Raw genomic sequence first — 25,647 nt, 5'->3', positions numbered from 1 at the left:
GGAGAAAGTGGAATACTGGTGTGTATTTTTTCTTTAAACTACCAATACCAGCCATATACAGTCTGTAACGTAGGGATTTCTATATGTCTTTATTTAGTGTTTACATTAGCGACAAAGGCTAAACTTTTAGCTTCAGTAACGTGTACATATCTCCCCTTTTTATAAAACGACTTGGTTGAAAACTGTTCCAGAGCCACTGTTGTTTCATCAGTGAAAAGTACATCATGAAATGCCTCTCCCTGTTCAATCCACTGGAAAAAGAAAAGGAGCATAAAGCTTCTGATGGTCATAAACGATATTCATTTAGGAGCAGCATCAGAGGTATGTTTTTAACTGCACTGCATTGGAGAGAATACCATAGTATTTTTTTTACTCCCTGGCGGAAACTGGCTTCCAGAAGAATCAGTATGGCTCAGAGATTAAATAAAACTTCACAGACATTAACGAAGAGCATAACGCGTGTACTGTATACACTGCAAGTACAACCCAACTCTCTGCAGGAGTGCTGGCTGTGACGAATTGAACCGGTTTCACGGGTATTTTCAAAGTAGGAGGTGAGATTTCCAGCGAAAGACACCCCCCTCAAAAACCCAGTAAATACAGTACTTACTAGTTAAAGGCTAGGCTCCCGACTACGGCGAAAGGAACCCTTCTTTCATTAGAAGACAATGAACATATTTTAGCCCTGAATGAATTAATAGCAAACATAGTTTACATAAAAGACATTTTTCCAAGAAAGTTTAGCCTTTGTCACTAATGAAACCACTAAATAAAGACATATATAGAAAAATCTTAAGATTTTTAAAATACATGACTTTGCTAAAATTTATTTGAAAATAAAAACAATTACAACCGCCAGGGGAGAGAGAGAACAGGGGAGGGATGTTGGTTTTGCATAAGGGGCGGGGCTATGGAAAGTAGGTATGTTTGGGAATGTGTAGTTACATGTTCTGGCTGTTTGTGAATTATCGTTGTTGAGTATGGAGTGTTGAGGTATTGATTTTGTGTAATGCTTTATGTTGAAAATTGAGGTGGATTTTGTTTATGATAAACAGGATAAACTGGGATGGGAGGAAGGTTTGGTTTTGCATAAGGGGCGGGATTATGATAATTGGAGGACTTGCGAGTGTAAAATGGTTTGATTATTTGATTTTGTATTGTGGTTGTTATCTATGTTTTTGGTTGGTATTATGTTTATATGGTTGTTTTTGTTGGTTGGTTGTTATTATGGTTATTAATAATACGATCTATAGTTGAAATCTGAGCCTAAATAAAAAGAAAAAGCAAGTGATTAGGTTTATGAGCAATCTAATTACTTATTCGTTTAAAAAGCTATATAAAATAAAGTTTATTATTAATTTGCTGGACAGAGCGGTGAACATTATTATGCATAAGACAAAGATAACGATCCTGATCAGTTTAGAAATCTGTGTACGCTGTAAGGTTTTTATTTCTTAAACTTTTAAAATACACGTTTAGAATTGAAAGAAATCCTCTTCCTGGTATAGCAAACCAGCACGTCTTTTTTCTCCAATCAGAGGGGTGTCAGATGGTGTCAGCCAATCACCATTCTGCGTTGGGTAGCAACGGGTGACTGTTCTCAGGCGGAAGATGTAAACAGCTTAATGTTCGTGTTAAATATTTTTTTTTAATTAAAATTCATTCTATACAGCAATCGCATATTTGGGTACCGTTTCATAAAACTTTCATGCTTAAAATGTTTAGGGAGAAATGGAAGACTGGTGTGTATTTTTTCTTTAAACTACCAAGACCAGCCATACACAGTACAGTTTACATACATACAGTAATGTTTTAAATTAATATCGTTTATGACCTTCAGATGCGTTATGCTCCTCTTCTTTTTATGCTCAGCTACTAAAATTTCCCTTTAGTGGTAAAATCCATATAAATATTCAAAACTAAGCGGATTAAAATGTGCACAGTAAAGACATTAAATGATTCAATCTTTGCACTACCAACCAATGCACCACGAGTGCCCCTGTCGGTCATTTTGGCCAGCCAATCACTTGCCCTGCGGTATGCTCCGGTGCCCCGCGGTGGCTTGTGGGTAGGTTACCGTACCGCGGGTTTTTACCGCGCATTTTGAATGGCTGCATCTGTATTTCAAAGTCGTTCTCCGTTTCAAAAAAACATTTCCAAAATACAAGCCTTGCAGACAGACACGCCTCAGAGGACTTAAGGGTGGCTTCATGTCGGAATGATAATGTCTCCCCGTCCGGACATGAAAATGCCACTTTGTTACACACAAAAAAAGAATCAACAACAGAGAAATGCCCACAAGCATTTGAAAAGCCGCACCACGTCGCACTTGAAATAGCTCTTACATTAGTGGAAGACGCAGGAATCGCCTTTTTATTTACGCTCTTACCAACGCGATGGAAAGCAAAACAAAGCAAAGCAGAGCAAAACAAAACGAACAAACGAAAACCCTCACGTCCCGCACTTGCGTATAACGCCGTTACGTGCCCAAGCGGTATTGTAAGTCATCCTAGCACTGCACGCCGGGGTGTACGGTATATGGGAACGAGCACACGCCACGAATCGTCTCGAATCACTCCCTACAGCTGTAAGGCGCCTTGAAGCGTGCACCGCCAACATTCTTCTTTGCGCATCTGTGAAAGGTAAACTCTTGAGCAAACTCTAAACCAGCTCTAAGGAAACTAATCCGATTAGACGTTACTTTGACTCATCCTTTAAGGGACCTTTGTTAATTGGAGAAATCAATGATTTCGAATGAATTCTGTATGCGTTAAAAGACAGCTATACACAGAAAACATGCAGGACACTGCTCATGATGTTTCCCGAGCCGAAACACAGAGCGTTTTTCCAAGCCATCTGACAAAGCCCGCCCACTGAAAACTGCACCAGATCGTGTAAAGACGTTCAACTTTGTAACTACTGCACGCACAGGAAGCAGAATAAATTCCTCTTTTCAAACTGTCAAAGGTTTGCTTTGCGAACGCTGCAGGACATCGCACAATCTCTTTTGAACGGGGACAAACGATTTCTTATGAGGCGCACTAAGTACAGACGTTTAAAAAGCTCCACTCATGCCGACCATGCAGCATGAAGAAGCGCAACCTAACGTTTGCATTCCTAGCACTGTTGCAACCTAGCACTGTTGCATTCCGCCTATCAGTAGCTAAGAGAATATAATTTAAGGCTCTTGTTAATGCTGTTTCAGAAACCAGACTGAAATTTCTCAAGTATATTATTTGAATCCAGATACGATTGACGTTGGGCAACAACTATTCTCTCAAAACTTTTAGATTGAAATGGGACCTTTGAGACAGGCCTGTAGTTGTTAAGAACTTGTGGATCCAAATTTGACTTCTTAAGGAGCGGTCTAACAACCGCTACCTTAAATTGATCAGGTACAACGCCTGACGTAAGCGATGCATTCATCATACTAATTATAGGTCCTGCCAGTCCTTCGAGGGAATCTTTGACTAGCTGAGTGGGGATGGGATCTAGCGAACAGGTGGTTGACTTTGTCTTACGTCTGTGTCCATGAGTCCACCATAAGAAGAAATCTGAACAGGAGTGGTGATCATGCGAGGTCACCATGGAGGAAACCACTGCTCTCCCCCCCAAAAAAACCACCACTGCCCCTCTCAAGTTTGCTAAAGACCACATGGATGTTCCACAGCAACTCCTGGAACAATGTTCTGTGGACAGACGTGACAAAAGTTGAACTTGTTGGTAAATGTGCACAGCTTATGTTTGGAGATAACAAAACACTGCATACCAACTCCAAAACCTCATCCCACCTGGGAAGCATAGCGGAGGCTGTACGGCTTGAAATCATCGAGGGACCGATGAATTCCAAGATGTATCAGGAAATTCTACAGCAGAATGTCAGGGTGTCTGCCTGTGATCTAAAACTCGAAAGACGCTGGGTCATGCAGCATGACAAAAACAAAGGAGTACATCAACAACAGAGTGGCTGAAACAGAAGAAATTCCGTATTTTGGGATGGCCAAGTAAGAGTCCTGACCCCAATCCCATTGAAGTGCTGTGGCGTGATCTGAAGCAGGCCGTTCAGCGCAAGACATCCCAAAAATATACATGAACTGAAACAGTTTTTCATAGAGGAATAGGCCAAAATACCTCCTAACCGCTGCTCAGGTCTGACCAGCCGCTACAGAAAGTGGGGGTTGAGGTTTTTGTCATAAAGGAGGTTCCACTAGCTCCTTAATATAAGGGTTCACGTACTTTTTCCATCAATGACCTTGATTGTTTAAACCATTTGGTCAATAAAGAAACAGCAATGTCAAATGTTGGGCGTGTGTTGTTTGTTAAATCAGACTCTCTTTATTAATTATTATGACTTAGATAAAGATAAGATCACATGTTAGGAGCCATTCATGCAGAAATCCACATCATTCCGAAGGGCTGTTTACAAAAGTTTTTCTCCCAACTGTATGTGAGAGAAAAGCAGAGACGCTCACTGAGTAAGGTCGGGTTGTAGCTTTGCAAATCACAAGGACATTTCTACGCTCAAAATGGGACAGGAGCACCCCAAATGGGACTCAAACCCACAATCCCTGTTTTAGGAGGCCAGTGTCTTAGCCATTAGGCCACTGGGGCACACTGGGTAGGGTCAATCACGCTGATGAGAGCCAGTTTTTTTTTCCTTTGCTTTTTCAAAGGGATCCCCAAAATTAGGGAAGTTAGGCAGCAGAAGGTTTACTGTGACCTGAGAAGGACCGGCATCCAATCACGGTGGTACACACACACACGCTCTCACTCATCTGAGCTACACGGCTACCAAGATGATCTCAGGTGCGCCGAGCTGGTACGGAACATATTGAACTGATCGACGACGAATTGTCTCTCAGACAGGCTTTTCACCTCTGAGCTCCCTGACTGACAGTGATCAGCTAGGTAGTGAAACAGTCAGCTGCTTCTAAGCCTTAAACAGCTGCATCTCGGCGCTTCCACGGAGAGATGATTTGAAAGCCGAACATCGCCCATTGGGAACACCTTTCTATCACTAGTTTAAGAGACTCTTAAGGTCTTGCAGAGGTGCCTGTCTAATAGCATGTGCTTTGCAAGCTATAGGTGTTTAGGCTGAGGCAGAATGCCTGTTAACAAAATGTTTTTCTAAAGGGGCCTCGCACTCTTTTCCAAGCAATGGTCACCATCCCCACCGAGTGTCACAATGTAGTCATGTCCTAGGACATCACCTGTTAGTCTCCATTTGTCTGCCACCAACACTTTAGGTTACAGAGTCACAACCGCACCCCGGAGACCAGAGGAGCCATTGGCGTTCTGGCGGCGCAGATTGGGCTGAAGATGGGACGCTTGAATCTCGCTGTTGGAGGCCGTCTGAAACTGACCCAAGCCTTTCCCTTGAATTAAATGTAAATAAGAAATGAACCCCAGAAGCACATGGAATCAATCACGTGTTTCCTTTGAGCCGTTTCAGAGACTGCTCCAGAGTTTACCTTGCACAGATGCGCAAAGATTAATGATGGGGGTGCACGCTTCCAGGCGTCTTACAACTGTAGGGACTGTTTAGAGACAATTCGTAGATTGTTCTCATTTCCCTCTATTCCCCGTGTTGCAGTGGTAGGATGACGTAAATTCCTGCTTCGACACGTAACGGCATTATAATCAAGTGCAGGAGCTGAGGGCTTTAGTTTTGTTTCGTTTTCCATGGCGTTCGTAAGCGCGCAAATCAAAGGCAATTCCTGCGTCTAACACGAATGTAAATGCTTTTGAAAGTGCAGTGTGGTGCAGCTTGTAAAATCCTTTTCCACATTTGTGGTTTGTTGATGTTTTTTCTGTCTGCCAAAGTTGCATTTTGACATCCGGACTGGGGGACTTTATCATTTGAACGTGAAGCCAGCCTTAAACCCTCTGAGGCGTGTCTGTCTGCCGGCACGAATCTTGTGAAAGGTATTTTTTTTAACGGAGAGCAACTTTAAAAAGGTTTCCGCAGCCAAATCGCAGTCCGTGTTTGATTATAGGAGGAATGCGGCGGCGGCGAGCTCGCATTTGTCGTGCTCGAGTGGTTAAGGCGATGGGCTCGAAATGCATTGGGGAGTCCCCGCGCAGGTTCGAAACCTGCCGACTCCGGCGTCTGCCGCACGTCGCCTTGTGCCTGCGCGGCAGAGGCGAAGTACCGCTTTTCCTTTCCTGGTACTATAACAACGCGAAATCGCTTGGACCCGCTGCCATGGAAATCAATTCTTCAGATAACCACACATTTTGCGTTCGCACCTCTGGTGCTCTACTTATGCCTTTGAAAACCTAATGAATAAAGCTGAAAGAACCGACACGATATGTAGGTGCTGGTAAAGCACGCAGTAAAAAACTGTTAACAGCAAGGGTTTCAGTGGGTTAACTGAGGAGAAGGCGTGATCGCTAATTGTTGACTTTTTATTTGGTGTTAGAAACACTCTTACTGTGCATGACGTGCAACAAATGTAGCCACAGAAATTGCATCACGCTTTCATGTATGCTATTGCAGACACCAACGTTGCCTAGATAGAAAACCGAAATAGCCGTGGGTTTGCTTGCTGGTCTGAAGGATCTCTCTTCGAATCTCTATCATTTGTCATTGGAAGTAAAAGGCGCTGCAATCTCATACGTTCAGAATCAAACCCGCAGCTGTTGTTCGACTTTATTTCTTGACTAATTACAACTGAGTGTCGCATGAGCAGTTACGTAAACTTGTCTGGTATATTTGAACACAAATGCCGTTCTTCAATTAAAACTAACAGTACATTGTCAGGGACATTCAGTTCTATACAAACAAGAGACAGACAAGAGAATATTTCTACCTTTCATGTGGACTACGTGTTGACTTACTGATCGGAATAATTGAAAAGTTCGGGTTCATAGCCGATGCAGTGCGTGCTAATTAGAACAACAGCAACGCTGAGCTCTCAGCACCGTACTGAGCCCAGGTGTTTTTCTAAAGCTGTCAGGTGCAGTTCATTTACATGAAGGAAATCTCTTACTGGGTACGATTACAATACAGTAAGTAGCACAGGCTACTTAGGGAGTAGCCTGATGCGTTTAAAAACGACCCGAGCCAGGCAGAAGTCGAACTTACAATCTCCTGATCCATAGTCAAACGTGTTATCCATTGCACCACTGACCCTGGTGCAACACTGCAGGACTGCAACCCGGTGAGCTCAGCACTGCAACTAGTAAAATACCCCCGGTCCATTCTTTTCCAAAAGTGAGAAACACCTGTTTTCTACATTTTGTCTGTTTTAAAACCATATCTCTTTAAACCAAACCAAGAGTTTGTCTTTTGCTCTGATATTCTGATTCATTTCGATTTCAAAGAAAAAAAAACTACCTTCCAAAGCATCATAAAATTGTCCCTTCTTCCAGACTCTACTTCTCTCTTGTAGTAGTACAGCAGACCTTTCCAGGTGAGCAGATCACAGAGTCCGAAATGAGCTTCCTCCATCAAGCAAAGTACCTGAACATGACTCTGTCATCATAAAAGCGCCCCTGTAATAAAGAAATTCAATCTGAAATCAAGAGGGCAGTTGCCTACTGAACAAGAAGTCATCAATTTTAACCTAGCAACACATTAAAGGCTGCATCTATACAAGTACGATTCTAGAAATGCTCACCAGATTACGTTTTAAGAAGGAACTGCGCTTCAGGTTCTGCCGAGATCTTAACTCGGATGGCAGGATTCAGAGTCCGGAGTGCGGACTGATTGCGCACGGAGGGTCCATATACTGTGGATCCCTCAGTGATCTTCCGCGTGTTCAAACAGCCAGCGTGTGACTCCCCTGTCCCCGTGACCTCATTGTTCTGCTCTCTCCTCTGTGCAGCCGAGCCCGATTCACGGTAAAGTGAAAAAAAATATGCCCTCAACGTGAGATTTACTCTGGAGCGAGGATAGATGTTACCTTTTTATCATTGAACAGGATGTATGTGATGTGGCGACTAGGTTCAATTTTGTATCCTCTTTAAAAGATTAAGGACTGGGGTGAGCGTGATTTACCACCCTTTCAGCTAAGAACCCGACGTGCGCACCGTTTAAGCTGCATAGACTCGGTCGTTTAACTCTTCTCCATTAGCAGGGTTAAGGTTAAAGAAAAAAAACATTGCTGACTTCTTTTTTTTTTGCCAGCTGCTAGCGCTGATTAGCAAGGTTTGTATTTCATGTTTTGCAAGTTGCATCCATTTTAAGAAAAACAAGTTGTGTTAAAGACAGGAAATGAATACTTGCATTTAATTAAGTCTAGCCGTAGGCAGTTATCCACTGGGATTCAGACCCAGGGCTTCCTGCTTACTAGACAGGCTCTTTAACCAACTAAGCCACAGCACCCCGGGAGTGCTGTCCTTTTGCAGCCACTTGGACACACCACTCAGACACATCTGCATTCGGTGTGTGCTCCGCCTGCTCGCTGAGCAAGTTGCCACCTTTACATACAATAGCAACATCGACACCAAGAGAAAGGATGACAAATGGCTTTTATCTGGAACTTTTCATGTCCAAGGAGCTCAATGTGCTTTCTGTGTACAACAGGGCCACTGAACTCCACGCTGGCCACTGAACCACAGCAGTGGCTTGCTGGCTTGACATCTCCCAAGGAAAATGTTGAAATCGCATGTGAGACAGGAAAATGACCCCTGAGTACGAGGGAAAAAAAAGAAAAAGATCATCTGGAGCACGCCAACCCAGTTGGGACAGCCCAGTTTTGTTGATGAGGTGGCCGAGTGGTTAAGGCAATGGATTGCTAATCCATTGTGCTTTGTACGCATGGGTTCAAATCCCAGCCTCGTCTGTTTCCATTCTGTTTTTGATCCCTATTGCTCAATGCACAGTGAAAGCATTGCATACATGTGTCTGACAATGAGAAATGGGCCCCTGAGACAGTCATTTGCCTGTTTCACAAATGATCGTATTTTACTAGAGATTCTGTTTGGGATTCAGATGTGCATTCGGACAGCAATCCCTTTCAAGAAATGATACGTTCTGGATGAGGTCAAAGGTGCATCATTTGGACACTTTGTGGGCTTGAAATACAAAGAAAATCATGTTCTATGGTACAAGATAAATACAAAACTTAAGCTTTTATTATAATTAGATTTGTTTATAAAGCATAAGCAATCATTTATTACATTAATATATGTAAAAATAACATTTTAGCATCATACGTTTAGTATATTTAGTCCCTAATGCTGAAAGAAATGATCATAGAACATGACTTCTAACCTTACCTGCGGTGTTTTTGATCCCTATTGCTCAATGCACAGTGAAAGCATTGCATACATGTGTCTGACAATGAGAAATGGGCCCCTGAGACAGTCATTTGCCTGTTTCACAAATGATCGTATTTTACTAGAGATTCTGTTTGGGATTCAGATGTGCATTCGGACAGCAATCCCTTTCAAGAAATGATACGTTCTGGATGAGGTCAAAGGTGCTGGAACACTGTATTTAGGATGTGTTTGCAGTTATTCTGTGTTTCTAGCTTCAACCCAGTGATATATATATATATGCTCACTGATTTTTTGGTACATGCCCAGGGCAATAATCATTATGAGGATTTATTTCCATATGTGCTAGAGGTAGTGTTGTGAAATTCTTCAACACACTGGATCGCAGGTTTAAACCTGCACTCTTACTCCTTAAATACCAACAAATGCAGATATGTAGCAATCATATTGTAGCTGACACTCATTTGCCTGTTTCACAAATGATCATATTTTACTAGAGATTCTGTTTGGGATACGGATGTGCATTCTGACAACAATCTCTTTCAAAAAATGATTTTACCTTATCGCAGCTTTGCCCCTCTTGCCTCTTTGGAAAATATCTCCATCTTGTGGTCGTTGTTGGTAATGTCTAGACAATATCTCCATCTTGTGGTCGTTGTTGGTAATGTCTAGACAATATCTCCATCATGTGGTCGTTGTTGGTAATGTCTTCTTAAGCCCTTTTTTTATTTCAATTCTTTATTAGTTGATTCTAGAATCTCTACAATAGAGCTGAAAATATCAGTTTTCTAGCAGACAATATGACATTAGTTATAGTCCAATTAAGACTTTATTACCCTGTTTGTAACATAACAAATTAAAATTGATTAAAACTAAGTTTGGAACACCAGGGAACATAAAAAATGATTTTTAGGAAAACCATGACGTTCTCTGTGTCCGATGCCTGCAAGGGGAGAAAGCTAGAATCCTTTGCTTTTTCAAAATTTGAAAATAAACATCATATAACAACAGCTTTCATTCCTAGGAGTGAAAAATAACCATTTTTGAAGACATATTAGTTTCTAAAACACTACAATAAAGTTAAAAACATCTGTTTTATATTACTTTTAGTATTTTTAGTGAAATTAGTCATTTATTGCACTATTTTTAATATAATCTCTAATTAAAAGTGAATAGAATTAAGTTTGGAGCAACAAGGAACACAAAAAAAAAAGATTTTAAGGAAAAAAATGATGTCTTCTGTGCCAGGTGCCTGAAAGGGGAGAAAGCTAGAATCCTACCCAGGCTCCTGGAGCTCTGTCCTGGCTAAAGGAGGGTGAATCCATCCCATTCAAAGCTCCATGAAAAAATGATTTTATTAAATTTGAAAAAAAAAACATTATAGAACAACATCTCTTGGTCCACAGAGTGCAAAAATCCAACTTTGAAGAAAATCCATTGACTGATCCCCGAATCCTGAAGTTTCTTCGCATGATATCGGGCTTGCAACCACTTTCTGGAAAATGATGAAAAATGCCAAAAATGAAAAAAAAGTTATCAATTCTAGAGCCTAAGAGGAAAATAAGACAAATGTATATCTCCAAATAATTTTATGTGCTTCAGAAGAGCCCAGGAAAGTTTTTTGCATACATGAAACCACGCCCGTTTGCACGTAAGCAGACATGGTTGCACACACGACTGCATGAAAGCACGCGTGCATGTGAAATCATCCTGTTAAGCATTTGAAAAGCCGCACCACGGCGCACTTGAAATAGCTCTTACATTAGTGGTCGACACAGGAATCGCCTTTTTATTTACGCTCTTACCAACGCGATGGAAACTAAAACAAAGCAAAGCAGAGCAAAACAAAACGAACAAACGCAAAACCCTCACGTCCCGCACTTGCATATAACGCCGTTACGTGCCCAAGCGGTATTGTACGTCATCCTAGCACTGCACCCCGGGGCCTACGGTATATGGGAATGAGTACACGCCACAAGTCGTGCTTTTGTCGTGGTCGAGTGGTTAAGGCGATGGGCTCGAAATGCGTTGGGGCTTCCCCGCGCAGGTTCGAAACCTGTCGACTCCGGCGTCTCCCGCACGTCGCCTTGTGCCTGCACGGCAGAGGCGAAGTGCCGCTTCTCCTTTCCTGGTACTATAACAACGCGAAATCGCTTGGACCCGCTGCCATGGAAAGCAAGTCTTCAGATAACCACACGCCACGAATCGTCTGAAATCACTCCCTACAGCTGTAAGGCGCCTTGAAGCATGCACCCCCAACATTCTTCTTTGCGCATCTGTGAAAGGTAAACTCTTGAGCAAACTCTGAACCAGCTCTAAGGAAACTAATCCGATTAGACGTTACTTTGACTCATCCTTTAACAGTTTTCAGTCTCTGTCTTTAAACACCTTGGTCAGTCACATTCAAGCCACAAGTACTCTTCTCAGATGTTGCACAAACAAATCCTAATGTCTTGAAAGCATTGCAGCATGTTTGTGTCCCACTTCCCGTGGCTGCAGGACGACTGACACGAACGGACAAACTCAATCTGTGGCGTTTAGCGTGACATAGTCTTGCAGGCATCGTGCTGTCTTACTGCAATACTATACCACTTGAGGACACAGTCCATCTGGCCATGAAACTCATTTGAACGTCTAGCTACAGCAACTAACAATAACATGATTTATTCAGGATGTGTGGAATCAGCACGTCCCGGAGACAGCTTCTGAAATCGTGAGCATTCTCTGGTGGTGTCCTGGAGGGATCCCCCGGGCATGTGTTGGTGGTATAGTGGTGAGCATAGCTACCTTCCAAGCAATTGACCCGGGTTCGATTCCCGGCCAACGCAGTGGCAAGTGTATTCAAATGCTGTCACAAGCCTTGGATTGTGACTAGCAAAGCAAAGCCTTTTGAAAGAGCTAAAGCACTGCAAAACGGAATTGAAGGAGAATCTTACAGGGGATTCTGAGCGGTGTCTAAATAAATAAATTCACAGCGTCCGCGGATGGCATTTTGCAGCTGGAAGTAGATGTCGACGCTTTTTGCACACAGCACCAAAAAAGCGTCTTTTTTGAAGGTACAGGCATTGAGCATTGGTGGTTCATTGTTAGAACTCTCGCCTGCCACGCAGGAGGCTTGGTTTCGATTCTTGGCCAATGCAGTGGCTTTTGCAGCGAACGGCTCCATCACTTGCATCCCAACTTTTGCAACTCGCAACTGAAAACCCACTGAAGCTAAGCAGGTGTGAGCCAGGTCAGTACCTGGATGAGGGTGAGCTACAGGGAAAAACAAAGCTTCCAGCTGGAAGTGGTGTTAATGGGGCCAGCGGGGAGGCGCTCACCCTGAGGTCTGTGCGGGTCCCAATCTCCCAATATAGTGACGGAGAAGCTGTGTTGTAAAAGGGCGCTGTCTTTTGGATGAGATGTAAAACCGAGGTCATAGTGCTCTGTGGTCATTAAAAATGACCACCAAAACCTTTGACAAAGGCTCTTGGTAATTGATGGTCTTCAATAATGTTTCTCCTTCAGGTACATTTAAAATCAGCTGAATAATGCTGTGAAACCATGAAACTGCATGAGAAAGCCCGTACACTGAATTACACGGCTTTCTATTCAAAGGAGGACAAAAGAAATTCCCTGAGTTCGATTTTTTGCAGCACAGAGAGGGGCACTCTCATGAGGCCGGTTAGCTCAGTTGGTTAGAGCGTGGTGCTAATAACGCCAAGGTCGAGGGTTCGAGCCCCGTACGGGCCATGTCCTCTTCTCCTCTCTTACCAAAGCTGTTAGGTTTCTTTCCGTGGTGAGATGGGTTGTCCTGCAACGCTGCCACACAGTGCCGACAGACAAGAGTGTTGCGGGAGAAGAGAAAAGTGTTTGAAGATTTAAGAGTGTCTTAGGTGGAGCCAAAATCAAGTGTCACAAATGCAAGTGGGAAGATTTCCAATGTTTAATATGGTCAAAATAAGCGGAAGTTACCAGCTGGTCCGGCACAGTCTGCCATGCTTTTGTCATATACTGTAAAGTGGTGTCGAACTGGAGCCTCACCATTTGCATATGTGAGGCTCCAGTTATACATCGATTGTCACATTAAATGACAAAAATGAAGAGAGGTAAAGCAGCTGGAGAGGTTTTCTTACAACTTTTGAGCTGACACAGTTTTGGAAAATGTTTCCTTCACGCTGCACTGTACAATATAGGCAGCCAAGAGTCTCCAAAACAAAACAGAATTGACAGATAGGAGAAAATTCCCACTCGTCCTGAAGTTCCCAAAATCCAGCACTGAGCGTAAACAAAGTGTCTTAGTAGTGTGGGAATGTTAAACCTAACCCTAGCTGGAGTTTGAGCAATCCAGCACTGAGAGTAAAAAGATGAGTCAAAGTAACGTCTAATCAGATTAGTTTCCTTAGAGCTGGTTCAGAGTTTGCTCAAGAGTTTACCTTTCACAGATGCGCAAAGAAGAATGTTGGGGGTGCAGGCTTCAAGGCGCCTTACAGCTGTAGGGAGTGATTCGAGACAATTCGTGGCGTGTGCTCGTTCCCATATACCTTACGCCCCGGGGTGCAGTGCTAGGATGACGTACAATACCGCTTGGGCACGTAACGGCGTTATATGCAAGTGCGGGACGTGAAGGTTTTCGTTTGTTTGTTTTGTTTTGCTCTGCTTTGCTTTGTTTTGCTTTCCATCGCGTTGGTAAGAGCGTAAATAAAAAGGCGATTCCTGCGTCTACCACTAATGTAAGAGCTATTTCAAGTGCGGCGTGGTGCGGCTTTTCAAATGCTCAACAGGATGACTTCGCATGCATGCGTGCTTTCATGCAGTCGTTTGTGCAACCATGTCTGCTTACGTGCAAACGGGCGTGGTTTCATGTATGCATGTATGGGCTCTTCTGAAGCACATAAAATTATTTGGAGATATACATTTGTCTTGTTTTCCTCTTAGGCTCTAGAATTGATAACTTCTTTTTCATTTTTGGCATTTTTCATCGTTTTCCAGAAAGTGGTTGCAAGCCCGATATCATGCGAAGAAACTTCAGGATTCGGGGATCAGTCAATGGATTTTCTTCAAAGTTGGATTGTTGCTCTCTGTGGACCAAGAGATGTTGTTCTATAATGTTTTTTTTTCAAATTTAAAAATATCATTTTTTCATGGAGCTTTGAAGGGGATGGATTCACCCTCCTTTAGCCAGGACAGAGCTCCAGGAGCCTGGGTAGGATTCTAGCTTTCTCCCCTTGCAGGCACCTGGCACAGAAGACATCATTTTTTTCCTTAAAATCTTTTTTTTTGTGTTCCTTGTTGTTCCAAACTTAATTTTAATCACTTTTAATTAGAGATTTTATTAAAAATAGTGCAAAAAATGACAAATTTCACACAAAATAATGTAATATAAAACGGATGTTTTTAACTTTATTGTAGTGTTTTAGAAACTAATATGTCTTCAAAAATGGTTGTTTTTCACTCCTAGGAATGAAAGCTGTTGTTAAATGATGTTTATTTTCAAATTTTGAAAAAATCAAAGGATTCTAGCTTTCTCCCCTTGCAGGCATCGGACACAGAGAACCTCATGGTTTTCCTAAAAATCATTTGTTATGTTCCCTGGTGTTCCAAACTTAGTTTTAATCAATTTTAATTTGTTATTATGTTAAAAACAGGGTAATAAGTTTCTTATTGGACTATAAATAATGTCATATTGTCTGCTATAAAACTGATGTTTTCAACTCCATTGTAGAGATTCTAGAATCAACTAATAGAGAATTAAAATAAAAAAGGGCATAAGAAGACATTACCAACAACGACCACAAGATGGAGATGTTGTCTAGACATTACCAACAACGACCACAAGATGGAGATATTGTCCAAAGAGCCAAGAAGGGCAAAGCCGCGATAAGGAGATTGCGGTCAGAATGCACATCCGGATCCCAAACAGAATCTCTAGTAAAATATGATCATTTGTGAAACAGGCAAATGAGTGTCTGCTACAATATGATTGCTACATATCTGCATTTGTTGGTTTTTAAGGAGTAAGAGTGCAGGCGGTTTAAACCTGCGATCCAGTGTGTTGAAGTATTTCACAACACTACCCCTAGCACATCTGGAAATAATTCCTCATAATGATTATTGCCCTGGGCATGTACCAAAAAATCAGTGAGCATATACATATATCGCTGTGTTGAAGCTAGAGACACAGAATAAGTGCAAACACATCCTAAATACAGTGTTCCTGCACCTTGACCTCATCCAGAATGTATCGTTTTTTGAAAGCGATTGCTGTCAGAATGCACAACTGAATCCCAAACAGAATCTCTAGTCAAATATGATCATTTGTGAAACAGGCAAATGAGTCTCTCAGGTGCCCATTGCTCATTTTCAGACACATTTATGCAATACTTTCACCATGCGTTGAGCAATAGGGATTAAAGATACCAGAGGTAAGGTTTAAAAGTGATTCTGAGGTGCAACACATCAGCGAAACAGCTAGGCATCTGAAATGCGGGGTTTGAGAGCCCTTCAGGGAACACCGTACCCTAAAGGTACCAGAAGTCCACTAGTATAAGCATTAAGTCACTGTCAGCCCTGTTGCAATGTGATTGCTACATATCTTCATTTCTTTGGTTTTTAAGGAGTAAGAGTGCAGGGGGTCTAAATCTGCGATCCAGTGTGTTGAAGTATTTCACAACACTACCTGTAGCCCGTCTGGAAATAAATCCTCATTCTGATTATTGACCTGGGCATGTACCAATAAATCACTGAGCATATATATATATCACTGTGTTGAAGCTAGAGACCTGTATGTAATATGATGCTAAAATGTCATTTTCACATATATTAATGTATTAAATGATTGCTTATGCTTTATAAACAAATCTAATTAAAATAAAATCTTAAGTTTTGTATTTATCTTGTACCATAGAACATGATTTTCTTTGTATTTCAAGCCCACAAAGTGTCCAAATGACACACTACATGATAAAAGGAAGATTATCACATGCATATCTGTATAATCTTCCTCATGAATATGCATTGCTTTCATTACCTTTTAATTTTTAAAATGAACTCAAGTTGTGTATAATGTAATAATTTAAGTAGAATAGATTCAAATAATATAATGATCCAGTGTGTTGCACTACTTCACTGCTTCACTGCTCTATGCCGTCTGGAAATAAATCCTCAGACTGCTTACTGCCCTGGGCTTGTACCAATAAATTACAGGAGCACATCTATATATCACTGCGTTGAAGCAGGAGACACACAATCACTGCAAACACATCCTAAATACAGTGTTCCAGCACCTTTGACCTCATCCAGAACGTATCATTTCTTGAAAGGGTTTGCTGTCCGAATGCACATCTGAATCCCAAACAGAATCTCTAGTAAAATACGATCATTTGTGAAACAAGCAAATGACTGTCTCAGGGGCCCATTCCTCATTCGCGCCTCTTTGCTTGCGCCGGAACACACCGACTGGAGGCGGACAACATAGTCGGCAGGATTCGAACCTGTGCAGGGAGACCCCAATGGATTTCTAGTCCATCGCCTTAACCACTCGGCCACGACTACAGCAAGCCCTGTCCCCACTGCGTTCTTGCTACAATCTTACCTGGATCGCGAGGCGCCGGCGGAAGCCTATTTCAAAGTTGTTCTCCGTTTCAAAAAACATTTCCAAAATACAAGCCTTGCAGACAGACACGCCTCAGAGGACTTAAGGGTGGCTTCATGTCGGAATGATAAAGTCTCCCCGTCCGGACATGAAAATGCCACTTTGTTACACACAAAATAAGAATCAACAACAGAGAAATGCCCACAACAGCTATACACAGAAAACATGCAGGACACTGCTCATGATGTTTCCCTAGCCGAAACAGTGCGTTTTTCCAAGCCATTTGACAGACCCCGCCCACTGAAAACTGCAGCAGATCGTGTAAAGACGTTCAACTTTGTAACTACTGCACGCACAGGAAGCAGAATAAATTCGTCTTTTCAAACTGTCAAAGGTTTGCTTTGCGAATGCTGCAGGACATCGCACAATCTCTTTTGAACGGGGACAAACCATTTCTTATGGGGCGCATTAAGTACAGACGTTTAAAAAGCTCCACTCATGCCGACGATGCAGCATGAAGAAGCGCAACCTAACGTTTGACAGACAAAAGCCGGGCGCCGCTACGAACAATATGAAATCAAACTGACAGCACACGGCGTTTCGCGCTGACTCAAAAGTGATCTCGACAGACGCTGTTCTCTGCATAACGCTGAAAGAGCTAAAGAGCGTTTCTGTTGAGACGTAACAAGCTCGTTTCTTTCTACCATGATGTTACCATGACAAAATCTGTCTTTAAACACCTTCCTCATTCTCTGACGAGACTGTCAAAAATTGCTTTCGCCGATTGCATTGCAAACCAGCGGAAGCGGGGTATTGGGAAAAGTTTTCAACTAGCAATAATCGCGCCTCGGCTAAACCTCACAGGCTACGATACTGCCACTGCGCAAAGCTGACGGTTGCCAGGCAACCGTGGGGATCCTATGGAGATCGTTATCAATCGTCTCATGGCATGTCGTTGCTGAAATGCTTCATATTTCTGTTTTCTCTCTTTGACCAGCCCAGCTGCGCCCCACCTGAAGGCAGGGAAGCACAAAAATTGCATGGAATTCATGCTCCTCTCCACGGAAATCTTTAGTAAAAGGCGAAAGATTTGTAGAGTGTGTGGCTGCACAGCTTCAGGAGCCCAGGCCGCCTTCAAAGCCTCTGACCTGCCGGTCGTGGTTGGCAATGCACCTGGCCTTACAAATGAGCCAGTGGGGCCCGTTCAGCTCCGGGCTCATCGCCTGCGGCTCTCGGCTTGCGGGCGTGCCCAATCCGTGCGATAACTCGGAAAACACCCGGCCACAGTGTGCAGGAAACGACGCACTCTGGGAAGCCGCTATGCAAAGCTAGGTCCCAAGATCCCCTGCGGCCGGACACTTCCCGCCCCCCAAAGAAAAGAGCGCCAATCAGACGGCCGGAGACCGAGGACTCGCAGAGCAGACGGCCACAATCGCCATAATAAGAGCCTAACCCTAACCCTAACCCTCGGAAATCTGTGGCGTTTAGCGTGACATAGTCTTGCAGGCATCGTGCTGTCTAACTGCAATACTATACCGCTGGAGGAAACAGTCCATCTGGCCATGAAACTCATTTGAACGTCTAGCTACAGCAACTAACTATATCATGATTTATTCAGGATGTGCGGAATTAGCACGTCCCGGAGACAGCTTCCGAAATCGTGAGCATTCTCTGGTGGTAGGGGCGTTCAAGATGGCGCTCAGGGGTGGGAGGTAAAGTTTAGTGGTTGAGGAGTTTTTTTTGAGTTTTTCATGACCTGAATGTTAATTTTTGCTTTTTTTGACTACTGAAAAATAAGGACTTAACAGTAGTTGTTTAAACTTCAGTTATAACTGAAAGAAAAAAAAACGATTTTTTTTAGATTTAAGAATTTCGATATGAGTAACACTGAGAAAAGAAAAGAGAGTGCTGGGTCTTCGAAGGAGAAATCTAAGATACCTCAATCGTATATGTTTAGCACTACAAGAAAATTGATGGCAACTAAAGGGAAAAGTGAAGCAGCTGGAGGGGACGTGGAAAGAGTGCTGGAGATGCGCTCGTACGCGAGCGCTCGCAGCCCAAGTGAGACTCAGAGGAAGAGCCGGAGTCCCTGCCCAGCACACCTGTGAAAACCCCGGCAGCCAAGAGAGGAAGGGGCGAGCTGACGCTGGAGGAGCTCCAGACCAACATCTTCAACATGATGGCACAGAGCATGGGTGAGCTGAAGGAAATGATTCGATCTAATACAGTCGCAATCGAAAGTCATAAAAAGTCCATGGACTGTGTGTTTAAAGAGGTTGAAGACTTAAAGAGTGAAGTAAAAGTTCTTAAACAAGTAAATACCGAACAAGAAAAGCATATTAAAGAACTTGAATTGAAAGTGAACGATGTAGATAGAAACCGTCGATGATGGAATTTAAAATTATTTGGAGTTAAAGAGGAACGTGATAAGGACCTTGTTGCAACAGTGAAGGGTATCTGTAAAAGGACCCTGCTGGACCAGGAGGACGTAATATCGGCCATTGACTTTGTTCACAGGCTCGGGAGAGCGAACATGTCTGAGCGAACTGAGTAAGTGCGCCCCAGATCGATTATAATACAGTTCACCAAGAGGACGGCGAGGGACATGCTGTGGCGAGCGGCGAGGGGGAATGAGTATTTGAATGGGAACAAACTGAGGTTTGCAGAGGACCTGTCTGCCGCAGACAGGAGCACCAGGAACCAGCTGTGGCCCCAGGTTGAAGCTGCCAGAAGAGAGGGGAGGAGAGCCTACTTTGTGGGAGCGAGGGCCTTTGTGGACGGGAAGGAGATTTGCTCCCAGTGACTGCTCAGTTAATGATTATGTTTGGTTTTATTTGTTATACCAGTATATACTAGTGTTTCTTTAGTGTTAGTTTGGAATGGTGTAGTTAAGTGTTAAGGACTGTTATAGTTCTGGTTCTTTGAAAAACTCAATAGTTTAGACAGTCTTAGAGTTAGTTATTTGCTTTTGTGTATGTCTTTCTCATGAATGCCAGAGGTACTCGAAATGTTGTTAAAAGAAAAACTGTGTGCTGAGTTTTATTTTTTACAGGAAACGCATGCATGTTGAAACTAAAGTTTATAAATAATTGAGAAATATTAAAGCAAGGAAAATATGATGCGTGTAAAATATACAATTTGATCACATAATTACTTAATTACCTCTGGTAGTTAAATGCTTTTTTCTGCTGTGTTTTTTTTCTCTTGTACATGACTCTGATCCTCTTGTTGTATTTGTATTTGTAAATTCTGTTTAATAAAAATTTTTTTAAAAAAAGCATTCTCTGGTGGTGTCCTGCAGGCTTCCTGCGGGCGTGCATTGGTGGTATAGTGGTGAGCATAGCTGCCTTCCAAGCAGTTGACCCACGTTCGATTCCTGGCCAATACAGTGGTGAATGTTTTCAAATGCTGTCATGAGCCTTGGATTGTGACTAGCAAAGCGAAGCCTTTTGAAAGAGCTAAAGCACTGCAAAACGGAATTGAGGGAGAATCTTACAGGGGATTCTGAGCGGTGTCTGCCTACACGCAGTCTGATACGGGTGCTGAAAGCTTGAGCTACTCTCAATGTCATGCTGCCTTTTCCCGGAGTAAATCTGTTACATTGAAAGAATGCTTCTCGCAGGTTCAAAAAGGGACCCTTTGTTAATTGTAGAAATCAATGATTTCGAATGAATTCTGTATGCGTTAAAAGACAGCTATACACAGAAAACATGCAGGACACTTCTCATGATGTTTACCGAGCCGAAACACAGTGCGTTTTTTCAAGCCATTTGACAAAGCCCGCCCACTGAAAACTGCAGCAGATCGTGTAAAGACGTTCAACTTTGTAACTACTGCACGCACAGTAAGCAGAATAAATTCCTCTTTTCAAACTGTCAAAGGTTTGCTTTGCGAACGCCGCAGGACATCGCACAATCTCTTTTGAACAGGGACAAACGATTTCTTATGGGGCGCAGTAAGTACTGTTACTGTCACTGCACGATACCGACGTTGGCCTACTATACCATGTTCAGCCACCGCTAGAAAATGTACGGCTCTAGCACCAGAGCAAACAACAGGAGGGCCGACGTCGAACAGGCACACGTGTCAGACATGGAGAGCGATGAGAATGGGATTCGAACCCATGCGTGCAGAGCACAATGGCTTAGCAGTCCATCACCTCAACCACTCAGCCACCTTGTCGGCGAAACTGGGCTGTCCGGACATGGGTTGGCGCGCTCCAGATGATCTTTTTCTTTTTTTTCCCCTCGTACTCGAGGGTCATTTTCCTGTTCCACATGCGATTTCAACATTTTCCTTGGGAGATGTCAAGCCAGCAAGCCACTGCTGTGGTTCAGTGGCCAGTGTGGAGTTCAGTGGCCCTGTTGTACACAGAAAGCACATTGAGCTCCTTGGACGTGAAAAGTTCCAGATAAAAGCCATTTGTCATCCTTTCTCTTGGTGTCGATGTTGCTATTGTATGTAAAGGTGGCAACTTGCTCAGCGAGCAGGCGGAGCACACACCGAATGCAGATGTGTCTGAGTGGTGTGTCCAAGTGGCTGCAAAAGGACAACCCTCCCGGGGCGCCGTGGCTTAGTTGGTTAAAGCGCTTGTCTCTTAAACAGGAGATCCTGAGTCCGAATCCCAGTGGTGCCTTCTTTGTTCTGTCTTCTCGAACAGAACTGGTCCTTACAGACAACCGCCTACGGCTAGACTTAATTAAATGCAAGTATTCATTTCCTGTCTTTAACGCGACTTGTTTTTCTTAAAATGGATGGAACTTGCAAAACATGAAATACAAACATTGCTAATCAGCGCTAGCGGCTGGCAAAAAAAAAGAAGTCAGCAATGATTTTTTTCTTTAACCTTAACCCTGCTAATGGAGAAGAGTTAAACGACCGAGTCTATGCAGCTTAAACGGTGCTCATGTCGGGTTCTTAGCTGAAAGGGTGGTAAATCACGCTCACCCCAGTCCTTAATCTTTTAAAGAGGATACAAAATTGAACCTAGTCGCCACATCACATACATCCTGTTCAACGATAAAAAGGTGACATCTATCCTCGATCCAGAGTAAATCCCACGTTGAGGGCATCTTTTTTTTTCACTTTACCGTGAATCGGGCTCGGCTGCACAGAGGAGAGAGCAGAGCAATGAGGTCACGGGGACAGGGGAGTCACACGCTGGCGGTTTAAACACGCGGAAGAAAACTGAGGGATCCACAGTATGTGGACCCTCCGTGCGCCATCAGTCCACACTCCGGACTCTGAATCCTGCCATCCGAGTTAAGATCTCGGCGGAACCTGAGGCGCAGTTCCTTCTTAAAACGTAATCTGGTGAGCATTTCTAGAATCGTACTTGTATAGATGCAGCCTTTAATGTGTTGCTAGGTTAAAATTGATGACTTCTTGAACTTCAGTAGGCAACTGCCCTCTTGATTTCGGATTTAATTTCTTTATTACAGGGGCGCTTTTATGAAGACAGAGTCATGTTCAGGTACTTTGCTTGATGGAGGAAGCATATTTCGGACTCTGTGATCTGCTCACCTGGAAAGGTCTGCTGTACTACTACAAGAGAGAAGTAGAGTCTGGAAGAATGGACAATTTTATGATGCTTTGGAAGATTATGTTTTTTTTTTCTTTGAAATCGAAATGAATCAGAATATCAGTGCAAAAGACAAACTCTTGGTTTGGTTTAAAGAGATATGGTTTTAAAACAGACAAGATGTAGAAAACAGGTGTTTCTCACTTTTGGAAAAGAATGGACCGGGGGTAATATTTTACTAGTTGCAGTGCTGATCTCACTGGGTTACAGTCCTGCAGTGTCACATGAGGGCCAGTGGCGCAATGGATAACGCGTCTGACTACGGATCAGGAGATTGCAGGTTCGACTCCTGCCTGGCTCAGGTCGTTTTTAAACGCATCGGGCTACTCCCTAAGTAGTCTGTGCTACTTACTGCATTGCAATCGTACCCAGTAAGAGATTTCCTTCATGTAAATGAACTGCACCTGACAGCTTTAGAAAAACACCTGGGCTCAGTACGGTGCTGAGAGCTCAGCGTTGCTGTTCTAATTAGCACGCACTGCATCGGCTATGAGCCCGAACCTTTCAATTATTCCGATCAGTAAGTCAACACGTAGTCCACATGAACGGTAGAAATATTCTCTTGTCTGTCTCTTGTTTGTATAGAACTGAATGTCCCTGACAATGTACTGTTAGTTTTAATTGAAGAACGGCATTTGTGTTCAAATATACCAGACAAGTTTACGTAACTGCTCATGCGACACTCAGTTGTAATTAGTCAAGAAATAAAGTCGAACAACAGCTGCGGGTTTGATTCTGAACGTATGAGATTGCAGCGCCTTTTACTTTCATTGACAAATGATAGAGATTCGAAGAGAGATCCTTCAGACCAGCAAGCAAACCCACGGCTATTTCGGTTTTCTATCTAGGCAACGTTGGTGTCTGCAATAGCATACATGAAAGCGTGATGCAATTTCTGTGGCTACATTTGTTGCACGTCATGCACAGTAAGAGTGTTTCTTACACCAAATAAAAAGTCAACAATTAGCGATCACGCCTTCTCCTCAGTTAACCCACTGAAACCCTTGCTGTTAACAGTTCTTTACTGCGTGCTTTACCAGCACCTACATATCGTGTCGGTTCTTTCAGCTTTATTCATTAGGTTTTCAAAGGCATAAGTAGAGCACCAGAGGTTCGAACGCAAAATGCGTGGTTATCTGAAGAATTGATTTCCACGGCAGCGGGTCCAAACGATTTCGCGTTGTTATAGTACCAGGAAAGGAGAAGCGGCACTTCGCCTCTGCCGCGCAGGCACAAGGCGACGTGCGGCAGACGCCGGAGTCGGCAGGTTTCGACTCTGCGCGGGGAAGCCCCAACGCATTTCGAGCCCATCACCTTAACCACTCGAGCACGACAAATGCGAGCTCAACGCCGCCGCATTCCTCCTATAATCAAACACGGACTGCGAGGTGGCTGCGGAAACCTTTTTAAAGTTGGTCTTCGTTAAAAAAAATACCTTTCACAAGATTCGTGCCGTCAGACAGACACGCCTCAGAGGGTTTAAGGCTGGCTTCACGTTCAAATGGTAAAGTCCCCCAGTCCGGATGTCAAAATGCAACTTTGGCAGACAGAAAAAACATCAACAAACCAAAAATGTGGACAAGGATTTTACAAGCTGCACCACACTGCACTTTCAAAAGCATTTACATTCGTGTTAGACGCAGGAATTGCCTTTGATTTGCGCGCTTACGAACGCCATGGAAAACGAAACAAAACTAAAGCCCTCAGCTCCTGCACTTGATTATAATGCCGTTACGTGTCGAAGCAGGAATTTACGTCATCCTACCACTGCAACACGGGGAATAGAGGGAAATGAGCACAAGCTACGAATTGTCTCTAATCAGTCCCTACAGTTGTAAGGCGCCTGGAAGCGTGCACCCCCATCATTAATCTTTGCGCATTTGTGCAAGGTAAACTGTTTAAGCTGTTTAAGGCTTAGAAGCAGCTGACTGTTTCACTACCTAGCTGATTACTGTCAGTCAGGGAGCTCAGAGGTGAAAAGCCTGTCTGAGAGACAATTCGCCGTCGATCAGTTCAATATGTTCCGTACCAGCTCGGCGCACCTGAGATCATCTTGGTAGCCGTGTAGCTCAGATGAGTGAGAGCGTGTGTGTGTACCACCGTGATTGGATGCCGGTCCTTCTCAGGTCACAGTAAACCTTCTGCTGCCTAACTTCCCTAATTTTGGGGATCCCTTTGAAAAAGCAAAGGAAAACTAAACTGGCTCTTCATCAGCGTGATCGACCCAATCCAGTGTGCCCCAGTGGCCTAATGGATAAGGCACTGGCCTTCTAAGCCAGGGATTGTGGGTTTGAGTCCCATCTGGGATGCTCCTGTCCCATTTTGAGCATACAAATGTCCTTGTGATTTGCAAAGCTGCAACCCCACCTTACTCAGTGAGCATCTCTGCTTTTCTCTCACATACAGTTGGGAGAAAAACTTTTGTAAACAGCCCTTCAGAATGATGTGGATTTCTGCATGAATGGCTCCTAACATGTGATCTTATCTTTATCTAAGTCATAATAATTAATAAAGAGAGTCTGATTTCACAAACAACACACGCCCAACATTTGACATTGCTGTTTCTTTATTGACCAAATGGTTTAAACAATCAAGGTCATTGATGGAAAAAGTACGTGAACCCTTATATTAAGGAGCTAGTGGAACCTCCTTTATGACAAAGACCTCAACCCCCACTTTCTGTAGCGGCTTGTCAGACCTGAGCAGCGGTTAGGAGGTATTTTGGCCTATTCCTCTATGCAAAACTGTTTCAGTTCATGTATATTTTTGGGATGTCTTGCGCTGAATGGCCTGCTTCAGATCACGCCACAGCACTTCAATGGGATTGGGGTCAGGACTCTTACTTGGCCATCCCAACATACGGAATTTCTTCTGTTTCAGCCACTCTGTTGTTGATGTACTCCTTTGTTTTTGTCATGCTGCATGACCCAGCGTCTTTTGAGTTATAGATCACAGGCAGACACCCTGACATTCTGCTGTAGAATTTCCTGATACATCTCGGAATTCATCGGTCCCTCGATGATTGCAAGCCGTACAGCCTCCGCCATGCTTCCCAGGTGGGATGAGGTTTTGGAGTTGGTATGCGGTGCTTTGTTATCTCCAAACATAACGCTGTGCACATTTACCAACAAGTTCAACTTTTGTCACGTCTGTCCACAGAACATTGTTCCAGGAGTTGTGGAACATCCATGTGGTCTTTAGCAAACTTGAGAGGGGCAGTGGTGTTTTTTTTTGGGGGGAGAGCAGTGGTTTCCTCCGTGGTGACCTC

At 43.4% G+C, this 25,647-nt stretch overlaps 5 non-coding genes and 1 pseudogene across 5 annotated transcripts; 4 read left to right on the top strand and 2 right to left on the bottom strand.

The window, feature by feature from the left end:
* Nucleotides 1-12,883: 12,883 nt before the first annotated feature.
* Nucleotides 12,884-12,957, top strand: trnai-aau (transfer RNA isoleucine (anticodon AAU)). The gene has a single exon. It is a non-coding gene; the product is annotated as a tRNA-Ile (tRNA).
* A 4,590-nt stretch (nt 12,958-17,547) lies between these two features.
* Nucleotides 17,548-17,689, bottom strand: LOC138230195 (U4 spliceosomal RNA). The gene has a single exon (XR_011186230.1). It is a non-coding gene; the product is annotated as a U4 spliceosomal RNA (small nuclear RNA).
* Nucleotides 17,690-17,804: 115 nt separating this feature from the next.
* Nucleotides 17,805-17,911, bottom strand: LOC138230330 (U5 spliceosomal RNA; annotated as a pseudogene).
* A 2,203-nt stretch (nt 17,912-20,114) lies between these two features.
* On the top strand, nt 20,115-20,186 carry trnag-ucc (transfer RNA glycine (anticodon UCC)). Its single transcript has one exon. It is a non-coding gene; the product is annotated as a tRNA-Gly (tRNA).
* A 2,421-nt stretch (nt 20,187-22,607) lies between these two features.
* On the top strand, nt 22,608-22,680 carry trnar-acg (transfer RNA arginine (anticodon ACG)). Its single transcript has one exon. It is a non-coding gene; the product is annotated as a tRNA-Arg (tRNA).
* Nucleotides 22,681-24,615: 1,935 nt separating this feature from the next.
* Nucleotides 24,616-24,688, top strand: trnar-ucu (transfer RNA arginine (anticodon UCU)). The gene has a single exon. It is a non-coding gene; the product is annotated as a tRNA-Arg (tRNA).
* Nucleotides 24,689-25,647: the final 959 nt, after the last annotated feature.

This window comes from Lepisosteus oculatus, unplaced genomic scaffold, assembly GCF_040954835.1.
Source record: "Lepisosteus oculatus isolate fLepOcu1 unplaced genomic scaffold, fLepOcu1.hap2 HAP2_SCAFFOLD_48, whole genome shotgun sequence".
Lineage (NCBI taxonomy): Eukaryota > Metazoa > Chordata > Actinopteri > Semionotiformes > Lepisosteidae > Lepisosteus > Lepisosteus oculatus.
The sequence above is the reverse complement of the archived record's forward strand: the minus strand, read 5'-3'. Positions and strand labels throughout refer to the sequence as shown.